This window comes from Notolepis coatsorum (assembly GCF_963971535.1).
Source record: "Notolepis coatsorum genome assembly, chromosome: 15".
NCBI lineage: Eukaryota > Metazoa > Chordata > Actinopteri > Aulopiformes > Paralepididae > Notolepis > Notolepis coatsorum.
In genome coordinates this window covers 67,226,727-67,240,142 of record NC_140179.1, presented here as the reverse complement: position 1 = coordinate 67,240,142, position 13,416 = coordinate 67,226,727, and the positions used below count along the sequence as shown (strand labels likewise).

At 45.3% G+C, this 13,416-nt stretch overlaps 1 protein-coding gene across 1 annotated transcript in view; it reads right to left on the bottom strand.

Annotated features, from left to right (window-relative positions):
* The window catches only part of osbpl8 (oxysterol binding protein-like 8), a gene marked incomplete at its 3' end in the record, with an annotated part of 241,611 nt that overhangs the window by 195,897 nt on the left and 32,298 nt on the right, over window positions 1-13,416 (bottom strand). Inside the window, 1 exon segment of the mRNA XM_084331028.1 lies at window positions 5,258-5,309.

Here is a 13,416-nt window from a genome sequence, read left to right as displayed (position 1 = left end):
GTTCTTCGGCCATAGTGGAGCTATTTACAAATATTGAAGCAAGCAGCTTCAAGTTCCTGGGCGTCACTGAGGACCTCGCCTGGGACAAGCACACCAGCCAGGTGGTGAAGAAAGCACAACGACACCTCTTTCTCCTCTCAGGCGACTGAGGAAATTCGTCACAGGCCCCAGATCATCCCGACAGGAAACGGCTCTCACCCACAAATCGCTACAGAGGGTCATACGAACAGCCCAGAGCATCAGCAGGTGTGAGCTTCCGTCCATCCAGGACAATATACAACAGACAGAGTGTGTCAGCAAAGCCAGCAGGATCATCTGAGACCCCAACCATGCAGACTGTTCCAGTTGATGCCGTCCGGTAAGGCCTAATAGTTTGGTTCCGGTTGCCGACCGACCCTGCTAATTTATGTGCGACCCAAATTTATTTTATGTTTTTTTTATTTATATATATTTTTTTCAATAAAGTTTCATTAAATCTTAGTAAAAAAGTGCAGTCCATGTCAAGAATGAGAATATATAAAAAGCAAGTATTTCACAATATTTGCACAGCTCTCTGACGTCGGGATATTTAGTGAGTAGTATTTAGGGGTGGCATTTTTAATACTACTACCTTTGTACATTGTACTTTTGTAGTACAGTGTCTTTGTATTTTAACCTTTAGTACATGTACATTCCGTATAAAAACAACAATATATGGATATTAAACATGCTGGCAGAGTACATGCATCCATGTTGTCATAAAAAAATTATAATAAAAACATATCCATAGTCGCTGTGGGAAAAAATATAATAAAAAATGAAATAAATTCCATACCTACCCATGGCTTTAACTTTTTTTTTGTTAGGCCTAAACGGTACCGGAGTCTCAGGGCTCGGAATAGTCGTCGTCGTCGTCCCCCCCCAAGCAGTACGGCTCATGGAGAAATAACCCGTTTGCTCACTACTCACTCACTGTGCGGAGTCACAGCACTGTGATTATTGTATTACAGTTCAGAGGTATTTATCGTGTTTCTGCCACCAGTTTGCACACATTACACCCGTACTGTGTCTAGTATATAATAAGTCGGAGAGCTACCTTATCATTGTTGTTAGTGCTGCCACTTAGCACACATTACGCACGGACTGTGATTATTGTTGTATTATAAATTGAGTGTTTTTCTATCGTTGTTCTGCTGCTACTTTACACACACTACACCCAGACTGTGACTATCATCTAATGCTATTTTTAAATAGTTTATGCTGCCATATAATAATAATAATAATAATAATAATAATAATAATAATAATAATAATAATAATAATAATAATAATAATAATAATAATAATAATAATAATAATAATAATAATAATAATAATAATAATTAGGGATGCTCGATATTGGCTTTTTTACCGATACCGATATACCGATATTGTCCAACTCTTAATTTCCAATACCGATATATGCAGGGTTTCCCCCCCCCAAAAAATGGAATAATTTCAGGTAATTAACATTACATATCTCTTGTTGTGGAATTAACACAACATTATGCATACTTTTGACAATAAATAAAATCTGAATTTGTTCTTACTTGCTTAACTGGGTAAATAAAGGTTATAGAAATGTAAGAAAATGTAAAAATATTGAAAACCGATACCGATATTTTCCGATATCACATTTTAATGCCGATATCGGCCGATAATATCGGTAGGCCGATAATATCAGACATCCCTAATAATAATAATAATATATTGGATTTATATAGCGCCTTTCAGGTGATCCAAGGCGCTTAACAGTAGGGGGCAGCTAGGGGGGGGGAGGGGAGCAGGGGAACAACGTAACAACAAAGTAGAAAAGAAAAGAGGGAAATCAGGCAGAGTCCTTTATAAATTTGGTGAAGAGGTGAGTTTTGACTTGAGTTGGGATTTGAAAGACTGCAGGGATGTAGCCCTACGGATGTTTGGAGTGAGGGAGTTCCAGAGGGTGGGTGCAGCAACAGAGAAGGCTCTGGGACCAACAGTCCACATGTTGGTGGTGGGGATGGAGAGGAGACCGGAGTCAGAAGACCGCAGCCTCCGGGGCGGGATGTAGGGATGGAGGAGGTCAGCTAAGTAGCTAGGTTTTTATGTCTTGTCCTATTTTATTGACGTCACTGCAGAGCCGAGGAGCCAGGACAAAAACAACCTCACTCTTTTGTGCTGCAAAACATAAAAAGTAATAATAAAGATTGTACCTGGCAAATAATATCACACCAATTGGCCAGAGGGAGGCGCTATAATTAAAGGTTGCGATGTACAACTTTCACGAGACATAACTTCTACACTGTAGGTCCGATTTAACACGAGACTTTGTACACATTTCCAGCTATCTTTGATCTATAACTTTGCCCCTAGATAACAGCATAAAGCTCGGGGCTACAGTGCTCGTTTTAAACGCGGAGGACATTGGTATGCATCTTCTTGTCTGACTCTGGAGAAGACGGTAAGCACAGTTCCCATAATGTTGGCGTCTTTCAATAAGCACATATCAAGGCAGCAGTTAACAAATTACAGTTAGAATGGGGGGTTCCTGTAGACAGATATTTTGCAGGTTATCACAAAAAATGATGCTTGTTCCTCTTAAGTGCACTATCCTTGCTCTGCTATCCTAGAGCTCCATTTCTCCAGGGCTGTGGAGAGTCAGGGTCTCTCTGCAGGAGGTTTTGTACAGAGTCAAAGATCGATGGGAGAACCACTTTGGAAATGTCATCTTGTCAGGACAAGTATGGGAGTGCTCCACCAATGTGTGGCTTGAAGAAACAGAGAGAGAGAGAGAGAGAGAGAGAGAGAGAGAGACAGAGACAGAGACAGAGACAGAGACAGAGTGAGAGTGAGAGTGAGAGTGAGAGTGAGAGTGAGAGTGAGAGTGAGAGTGAGAGAGAGAGAGAGAGAGAAAATTCAGGTCATTTGGAAAAAGCTCCTGTTCTGTGGAATGTAATCCGCCTGGTCCATTTTGTGCGCTTGAGGGATGAATCTTCAAGCAGAATGAAGTTCATGTAGGTCAGTTTATGTGGGATATTAATCACCCGATGTTAGCACATGGAATATTAATCACCCCACGTTAGCACATGGAATATTAATCACCCCACGTTAGCATGTGTCATGCCATGGCAAGTCTGCAGGGAATCGCAAAGAACTTTTGATAAACTGTGACCTGATCATCATCATTTTTTTACCTGAGGTTTACTTATCCCACCGGCCGTAATTAAAAACACATTTGACGGAAGATTCTGCGCGGCAGATTAAGCCACGGCGCTCGACTTAATTCCCGTTTCCATCCATACCAGATGGTTCTTCCTGACAAATCTCTCTTTGCCTCCTCGTCTACGTTTATGAAACGCTTCCACTCGTGAATCATCTGGTTATCAATCTGGAGCACAAAGTAATGAGAATACGTGTCGGCATTAAATTAAACGAATGTCTGACACACTTAGTAACACATTGGATGGTAGACCGCTTGCGAATTATTCCTCACCCACAAACAATGATCATTAAAGAAACCTCACTCATCTGAACGCATCAGGAATGCAAATATATTCAACTAGTCTAATTAATTTCACACAAGTCTAATTACCAAGGACAAACAGTGGAACGGATACGAAGCACTCTCGCCATAGATCGAACCGGTCTGACACAGAGCGCCACGTCTGTGAGCGGCCACTAGGGGCAGAGTGGCTAACCGTGAGTGAGTGAGTGAGTGAGTGAGTGAGTGAGTGAGTGAGTGAGTGAGTGAGTGAGTGAGTGAGTGAGTGAGTGAGTGACACATCCCTGGTCTATATAGGTGCTTCATATCTAAACAGAAAAGCTAAGCGCTCCAGGGGCCCAGGGTGGCGCACCACGTAACGCACTTCAGTGCAACGCAGCCGTCCCGGGTTCGACTCCCGGACCCGGCGACATTTGCCGAATGTCTCCTCCCCATATCTTCTCCCATCCTTCCTCTCCGTCTATCCAATAAAGCAATAAAAATGCCAAAAAAAAAGAAAAGCTAAGCTCCAATTAATGCCCACTTATCTGATCCATGGGAGGGGGAGGGGGAGGGGGGCCTGGATGAGAATACTGATCTGAGGAGGAGGAGGAGGATGCCGGGGCTCACACGGTGTCAAGGTGACTGTGCTGACCCCCGCGCCCCAACAAGCACAGATAGCATCATCAACAACAACACCCCCACCACCTGCCAGTCTATGACTGACGGCAGCCAGCGTGCACCAGAGAGAGAGCCATACCAGTAACAGACGGAGAGAGAGAGAGGGAGAGAGGGAGGGGGGAGAGAGAGAGAGAGAGAGAGAGGGAGGGGGAGAGAGAGAGAGATACAAAGAGAAGTACAGAGAGAGAGATGGAGAGAGATGGAGAGAGATACAGAGAGAGAGATGGAGAGAGATACAGAGAGAGAGATGGAGAGATAGAGAGAGAGACACAAAGAGAAGTACAGAGAGAGAGATGGAGAGAGAAAGAGAGAGAGAGGGAGAGATACAAAGAGAAATACAGAAAGAGAGAGATGGAGAGAGATAGATAAAGAGAGAGAGCACAAAGAGATAAAGAGCTAAAAACCCACTACAGCAATTACCATGGGAGCTGCTGGAAAGAGCCACAGCATACTGTACTACAGGGGGGGGTTAGGGTGGGGGGCTCCACACAGTTAAGATGTACAAAGCAGCAGCAGCATGACATACTGTACGCATACTGTATGCACTCCAGAGATAAAAGAGCCTGCAGAGGACAGACGGCGTATTTCATAACATAAAGAGAAGGGGCCCGAGATACGAGACAGACATGTCAACAACAACAACAACAACAACACACTGGTCGTGACGGGGGGGGGGGGGGGGGGGGGGGGGGACAGTTAGTTGGTTATAGTTCTCTCTGCAGCCCCCCATTACACAACAAGACACACCGTGAACTCTCTCTGGAGCGGAGGCAGTGGTCTTGTAATGAGAGCACACCACATCTCCCCCCGAAACACACACACACCATTTCACACAGACCTGAAATAAGCCACACATTGTGTGCCATCTTTTCTCACACGCACACACACACACACATTTGCCCTCAAGTGTGATTATCTAAATAAAACTACAAACATGGAGCGCATTAAATACCTATGATATATACACACACACACACACACTCACAGCCCTGTAGGATGCCCACAGCAGCAGCAGAGCATGCACATAAACACATATGCATATTACACACTTACTTTGCATGTAATGCAGGCAAGCGGGGGGACAAAAATAGGACCTACCTCATGCAGCTCTCGCAGCAGAAAGCGCTCTCACAGTAACACCACAGCCAGCCTGTCAGAGGGGGGGAGAGAGAAAGAGAGAGAGAGAGATATGACATCACAATGTTTTCCTCCTCCCCCTTATGATATGTAGGCTAACGCTGGAGGGCTGCCTATATTTTCAGTACTTCCTGGTTGGAGAGAAAGGGCAATATGAGTGTGCGTATGTGTGCGTGTGTGTGTGTGTGCGTGCGTGTGTGTGTGTGTGCGTGCGTGTGTGTGTGTCTGTGTGTGTGTATGCATGTGTGTGTGTTCTATGGATAAACAGTGGGTGGTCGGTCGGGGGGGCTAGCGAACATCGTCTGTGATGGTGGACTCAGGATGGGTCTCTTTGGCCCGCCTCCGGAGCACCATTCCTTGATTCCATTGGATGGAGATCATTAGTGGCTCAGAGCAATTATTAGCATGTCAGACCGGGGTAGCTATATGACCCCCACACTGGGGCGTACAGCGGCCCAGGCAGAGCATCTGGGCGCGGCGCGGGGCAACGGTAGATATCTGCACAGGAAACATGCTGTGTAGCAGCAAGGCTCCAGCATGAGTATGTATTTTGTCCAATGTGGGTCAGTTGGTTCGGTTTCCAGGACACCTGTAGGGTCTTTAAGAGTGCATCGCCGATACATCTCTACGTTCACACTGCAAGCCTTAGTGCTCAATTCTGATGTATTGCTCAGATCAGATTTGTTTTGTTTGGCTGTTCACTTTATTTTTTAAATGTGGCCAATATGGTGGGGTGGGGTGGCGTAGCGGAGATTGTGCTCGTCACCAATGCGAGAGACTCCGGTCTCAAATCCGGGTGTCAGCATTGCCTCCAGCTTGGTCCAGCCGTCATACTAACTTGTTTGGCTGAGTTAGCAGGAGGAAAGTCGATGGGGTGGTAATCTGGCGTTGTGGACAGCGACACCTACAGGTCAGGTCTGGGCGCCTGCTCAGCGAAGGACAGGAAGTGGTGAAGGCAGCGTGACCTCCCCACTTCACCAATGAGAGTCCGCGCTGTCAGGTGAAAAGAGAGCCGCTGGCTGTCTCCGCATGTGTCGGAGAAAGCATGTGGTAGACCTCAGGACTCCCCTGACCGACCAGTAGGGGGCACATGTGCACAACGACCAGGTAGGGGAGGGGGGAATTGGCATAACGACTAAATTGGGATGGGAGGAAAAGCACAGAAAATCAGGAGGAGAAAAAGAGGATTAAAAAAAATAAAAGATAATTGTGACAAATGTCAATCTGGACTCAGTGACGTAAAAGTCACATGACTGTTCAGACTGAGGTCACATTGCAAAAGAAATGTTGAAAGTGGCCCAAATCAGAATTGAGAAGATCAGATTCCATGTGATTTGTGCTGAAAAGAAACAGATCTGAGTCACATATGAGCAAAGTAAATCACATTTGGTCAGGAGAAGCTAGCTTGTGCCAGGGCTATGTGTGCTGTCAGGAGCTAGCTTGTGCCAGGGCTATGTGTGCTGTCAGGAGCCATCTTGTACCAGGGCTATGTGTGCTGCCAGGAGCCATCTTGTGCCAGGGCTATGTGTGCTGCCAGGAGCCATCTTGTGCCAGGGCTATGTGTGCTGCCAGGAGCCATCTTGTGCCAGGGCTATGTGTGCTGTCAGGAGCTATCTTGTGCCAGGGCTATGTGTGCTGTCAGGAGCTATCTTGTGCCAGGGCTATGTCTGCTGTCAGGAGCCATCTTGTGCCAGGGCTATGTCTGCTGTCAGGAGCCATCTTGTGCCAAGGCTATGTGTGCTGTCAGGAGCCATCTTGTGCCAGGGCTATGTGTGCTGTCAGGAGCTATCTTGTGCCATGTGTGCCGTCAGGAGATATCTTGTGCCAGGGCTATGTGTGCTGTCAGGAGCTATCTTGTGCCAGGACTATGTGTGCTGTCAGGAGATATCTTGTGCCAGGGCTATGTGTGCTGTCAGGAGCTAGCTTGTGCCAGGGCTATGTGTGCTGTCAGGAGCCATCTTGTGCCAGGGCTATGTGTGCTGCCAGGAGCCATCTTGTGCCAGGGCTATGTGTGCTGCCAGGAGCCATCTTGTGCTAAGGCTATGTGTGCTGTCAGGAGCCATCTTGTGCCAGGGCTATGTGTGCTGCCAGGAGCTATCTTGTGCCAGGGCTATGTGTGCTGCCAGGAGCTATCTTGTGCCAGGGCTATGTGTGCTGTCAGGAGCTATCTTGTGCCAGGGCTATGTGTGCTGCCAGGAGCCATCTTGTGCCAGGGCTATGTGTGCTGTCAGGAGCTATCTTGTGCCAGGGCTATGTCTGCTGTCAGGAGCCATCTTGTGCCAGGGCTATGTGTGCTGCCAGGAGCTATCTTGTGCCAGGGCTATGTGTGCTGTCAGGAGCCATCTTGTACCAGGGCTATGTGTGCTGTCAGGAGCTATCTTGTGCCAGGGCTATGTCTGCTGTCAGGAGCCATCTTGTGCCAGGGCTATGTGTGCTGCCAGGAGCTATCTTGTGCCAGGGCTATGTGTGCTGTCAGGAGCCATCTTGTGCCAAGGCTCTGCTGACCATCGCAGAAAAGAATCCGGGAGCATACTACCAAACTGGCAGACTTTCAGGAAGCTTAAAGCATAAAGCAAACATCATGCAGGTCATGTGATTATCAAAAGGACTGGCTGGTCATGGATTATCAAAGGACATAAAATACTGCCCAAGAAAGACCCTGGGAATAATGTTGAATGAAGCTGAACGACGGTCCCATGACTGTTTTGTGGGCTGTTTCAGACAAATTAACTAAATGTTATGCACGCTTTGAGTAGTGTTGATGATCAATAAGGATGGTAGATGATGAGCATCACACTGTAAGCCCGACAGCTAGAGGGCATTTGTGCTGTGTGGTGAAATGAGTATGGTCAATTATAAGGTCCATCATTGTGGGCATGTAGTGTGTACTCCACTCCATTGTCGTGTCAGAAGATGCAACAGTATTTTCTATTGGTGCGCTGCACACAGCGTTTGCTTTGGAAGCGAGAGTGTCGTCATTTTCAGAATCTCCGTCTCCACCTGGAGTCTGTACTGTGGACAATCAGTTTTACAAGTGTTGCTACTAATGATGAATAAATTAGTCGTCGTTCGGGTGCATAACATTATTAGCAAGCATTGTTGAGATGATGATGATGTTGAGCAGCACCAGTGTTAACTCATGGATGATTGCTGTGTCGATTATGTTAATTAGAATGTGAAATGGGCAGATTGTGTGCAAGACGGACCACTTGGAACCACGTTAAGTATAATATCCCTTACTAGTTATACCGCTGGCCAGTATGACTACCGTAGTGTTCTCAGTACATTTATATCTATGTGTTAATGTGTTACATTTTGTTACACTAAGTTAGGAAAGTAATGTTTTAAGTCAAGCCTGATGTTGCCTTGCACAAAAGAATGATCCCCCAGTCTCTCATTGAACAATGGGTATCGGATCGGTATCGGCCGATACCCAAAGCCCAGGTATCGGTATCAGGAATGAAAAAGTCGGACCGGTGCGTCCCTAGTTAAGATGCTAAACTACTTTTAGGCTACACTGTGCTTGTGCTGTAAATAGCAATAGACGTGAATGGAACTGAGAATATCTCTGTTCACTCGGCTGTCTGCCTGTGTAACTTGATCAGCATGTGTGTTTGTACCGTTTCTCCAGCTGTCAAAGAGGACATGCTGCTGACAGACCTCCAGCTGTGAGGAGGATGCTCCTCTGGGGGACCAGAGAGCAGGTCACAGCTGAGGTGGTTGTGTTAGGACACACACCACATACACACACACTTAGAATCTTTATTTATGTCCACATAAAGACAATGTTTAAAGTAGGGCTGTCTTAAATACTTCGAAGCTTCGTTCGATGGGCATGGGATTCGAATATGAAAATAAAATTCGATTATTAAAAAAAATTTAAATTAAAAAAGATTCTTTGCAAAATCAACTCTGCCTCTCTTTGTTAACTACAACAAGCAATGCTGTTTGTTATTTAAGATGAGGTCGGACTCGGCACTGACAGATTTGTGTTCATTGTGCTGCTTTTATAAAGCCTCAAATGACCGCTTTACAGCACTGACAAAGTTGAACAAAGCGCTGTACAAGTCCCACAACATAAAAAAAATAAAAAAAAATATATATATATCCAATGTAATAAAAAAAAGTCAACCAACAAACTCGATTCTTGTACCGGATCTCCTCTCTGGTAAACAAGAGAATACCCTGAAGACTCTGGCAGGAGCACTCATTCAAGGGTACTACGACTATGCTTGCACCTCATGGTACCAAAGCACCTCAAAGGCGCTAAAAACAAAATTACAAACATCTCAAAACAAACTGGTCAGACTACTGCTTGACCTTACTCCTAGAACCCACCTCACCCCTGCCCACTTTGACAACCTAGGATGGCTTAGAGTAGACGACAGAGTACAGCAACTTGCAATGGGCCTGGTCTACAAGATACACTACACGACCAAGGTACCCATGTACATGTCTAAATACTTCCCAAAGGTCAGTGAATACCACGACCACAACACCAGAGGGAGCTCCACAAATCATGTTAAACCCAGATTCGGCTCAAACAAGGGACTAAACACGTTTCGCAATTATGCCACATCAATGTGGAACGCCCTACCCAAAGCTGTAAAGGAATGTGATGAATCACTACCCACTTTCAAAATCACTCTCAAAGAACACCTACGGGAGACTGCAAATCGAAACTGGCCCCTGTAAATGTCCTAACCCAACCCCCTGCAATGTACAGTAAATGACCAAGTATGGTTGTCAATATTCCAATGTACAGTTTTGCTTGTACAGTTGTACAGTGTTCCCCATCCACCCCTCCTACCCAACTGTGTAGCTTCTCTAACGTGTTAACATGGTCACTGCTCTAACCTGTTAACATGGTCACCCAATTGAAAAACAAGTTCCACAGTGCACACGCAGCCACTCCAGGTTTATAATCCTTTTATCAGTTATTCTCAAGGCAGTTATTCTACCATTGCCCCCTTGAAAGAAAAGACATATTTTATTTATGTTATTCACCTAATTTATGTGCATTTGTTTCATTTCAGCTCAGTGTGAGAGTCTACTGCGTTCTGCTGTCATTCATGGGTCGTGCTTCTCTCCTCTCCTTTGCTCCCTGCGTTTCACCGAGGGGCAGCGCTTAACACACACACACACACACACACACACACACACACACACACACACACACACACTAGAGTAGAGGGACAGGCACTGAATCAGATATGAGGGAAGGAGAGAAGCACAGAAATGTAGGAAATTGAAAGAGGGGACTCTTAACACAATATCAGCATCTTATAGCTCTACCGCCAACGCTGTAAACGGTGGGAGTCGCTCACCTTGTTTGCAGGGCTATAACTATTTAAATATGATAGCTACTGTATATCTGCAATACTATGGCCCATTCGACATCGGGTATCTATCGTTCAAGATGTGGGAAAGTAATATTTTTCCCATTCATACATTGTCGTTTTATACCGTGGTGAATATAAGTATGTTTTTAGAGTGGTCTGGGGTCATTCCTAGAACACTAGTTATAGGCCGCGATGCATATTATACTTAATCCATTGGCATTTCGTTCCTATACACACGCTACAATTAAAAATTCAAATTGATTGATTGATTGATTGATTGATTGATTGATTGATTGATTGAAAACTTTATTAACAGATTGCAGAATGGGTACAATACAGTACAGCTCAATACACACAATTGTTAAGGGGATGCAGACCAGAGAAAGACTTTCGTCTTGTTTACATCAGGGTCCCCCATTTTGAATTCATCAGGACATATATGACATACATGACATACAGATATTCAGTACTGCTACATCTATACATTTATGACATACCAGATTTGCAAATACAGTACTGTTTGTGATACAGAAGGAGTCAAGAAAAGGGAGTATATACATTTGACGTAGAAACTGTACATTGGAGGAGGTTGGGTGGGGTTGTGTGGGGGGGGTTGGGTACATTGGGATATTGTCAACCATACTGGGTAATTTACATTGGAGGTGGTTGGGGGGGGGGGGAGAAACACTGTATAAACAAGCAAAACTGTACATTGAGGGGGGGGGGGGGACACTGTACAAACAAGCAAAATTGTACATTGGACTATTGACAAAACCATACTAGGTAAATGACTGTACATTGGAGGGGGTTGGGTTAGGACATTTACAGGGGCCAGTTTTGAATTGCAGTCTCCCGTAGGTGTCCCTTGAGAGTGGTTTTGAAAGTGGGTAGTGATCCACATCCACATTCCTTTACAGCTTTGGGTAGGGCGTTCCACATTGATGTGGCATAATTGCGAAACGTGTTTAGTCCTTTATTTGAGCCGAATCTGGGTTTAACATGATTTGTGGCGCTCCCTCTGGTGTTGTGATCGTGGTATTCACTGACCTTTGGGAAGTATTTTGACATGTACATGGGTACCTTGGTCGTGTAGTGTATCTTGTAGACCAGGCCCATTGCAAGTTGCTGTACTCTGTCGTCTACTCTAAGCCATCCTAGGTTGTCAAAGTGGGCAGGGGTGAGGTGGGTTCTAGGAGTAAGGTCAAGCAGTAGTCTGACCAGTTTGTTTTGAGATGTTTGTAATTTTGTTTTTAGCGCCTTTGAGGTGCTTTGGTACCATGAGGTGCAAGCATAGTCGTAGTACCCTTGAATGAGTGCTCCTGCCAGAGTCTTCAGGGTATTCTTGTTTACCAGAGAGGAGATCCGGTACAAGAATCAAGTTCGTTGGTTGACTTTTTTTATTACACTGGATGCCATTTTGTCACAGGAGAGATTAGCCTCTAGGATGGAACCCAGGTAGGTAATTTCATCTTTCCTTGTGACAATATTGTCACCCACTGTAACTGAGAAGTCGTCGGTCTTGCTGAGTTTGTTATTTGAACCGAAGAGAATGGACTCTGTTTTGCCCATGTGTAATGATAGTTTGTTATCAGCGAGCCATATGCAGATTTTGCCTAGTTCCGAGCTGAGGGTTTTTTCAACCTGTAACTTGTTCTTGTCAGAGACCAGCAGGGCTGAGTCGTCCGCAAACAGGAACAAGTTGCAGTCACAAGCTGACGACATGTCATTTGCATAAATTAGGAACAGTAGCGGTCCTAGTATGCTTCCTTGTGGAACACCACAGCTCACTGTGAGGGGGGGGGGGTAGGGTACCGTTTACCTCCACCATCTGTTCCCTCCCCTCAAGGTAGGATTGCATCCAGCTCACTGATAGACTAGACTATCAAAACCAATTGCTTTTAGCTTGTCAATCAGAATGGAGTGATTGACAGTGTCGAAGGCCTTTTGTAGGTCCAGCATGACCATGCCGCAGTATTTGCCTGCGTCCACCTCTTGTTTGATGTGGTCATTCAAATAGAGAAGGCATGTGTCAGTGGAGTGGGATGTTCTGAAGCCAGATTGGAATTCGTAGATTAGATTTTTTTCCACTAGGTACTTTTCAACCATGACTTTCGAGATGGAGGTGAGAATAGAAACAGGGCGGTAGTTGCCTGGGTCTAATTTGCTGCCCTTTTTGTGCAGAGGGGTCACCCTCGCAATTTTGAAGTCCTTGGGGACGTGTCCCTGTTTTATGGAGAGGTTTATTATGTGTGTGATGACTGGGGTGATGGCGGCTGCTGAGTCTCTGAGGAATTTGGAGGGGATGTTGTCATGGCCAGTGGCCTTGTTAGGTTGGAGGGCGCTCAGTTTATTGAGTACCTCATCTGTTGTTACCATTTCCAGCTTGAAGTCGTCCTTGCGGACCCCTAGGTTTTTGTAGTAAGCTACTATGTGTTCTACCCCATAAAGCCCTGAGTGGGAGGGTAGTTTGTTTACCAGTGTTGTGGCTATGTTTGTGTAAGTAATTCAATGTAAGTCAATGTTTAAGTAATTGGCTACATCCAGCTTGTCTGTGATGAGCGTGTTGTCCGTTTTTATGTTTATGTTTGAGAATCTGGTTTTAAGTTTTTTACTGCATCCTAGTTGATTATTGAGTAATTTCCAAAGTTCACGTGGTTTGTTTTTGCTATCTGCTAGATCGTATTTCCGTTTGGCCGACGCCATAAACTCCAAAAGCATATTGATTGTTACGTCTCGAAGGCGATTCAATGCACTCGACTGTTCATCTGGATCCACGTT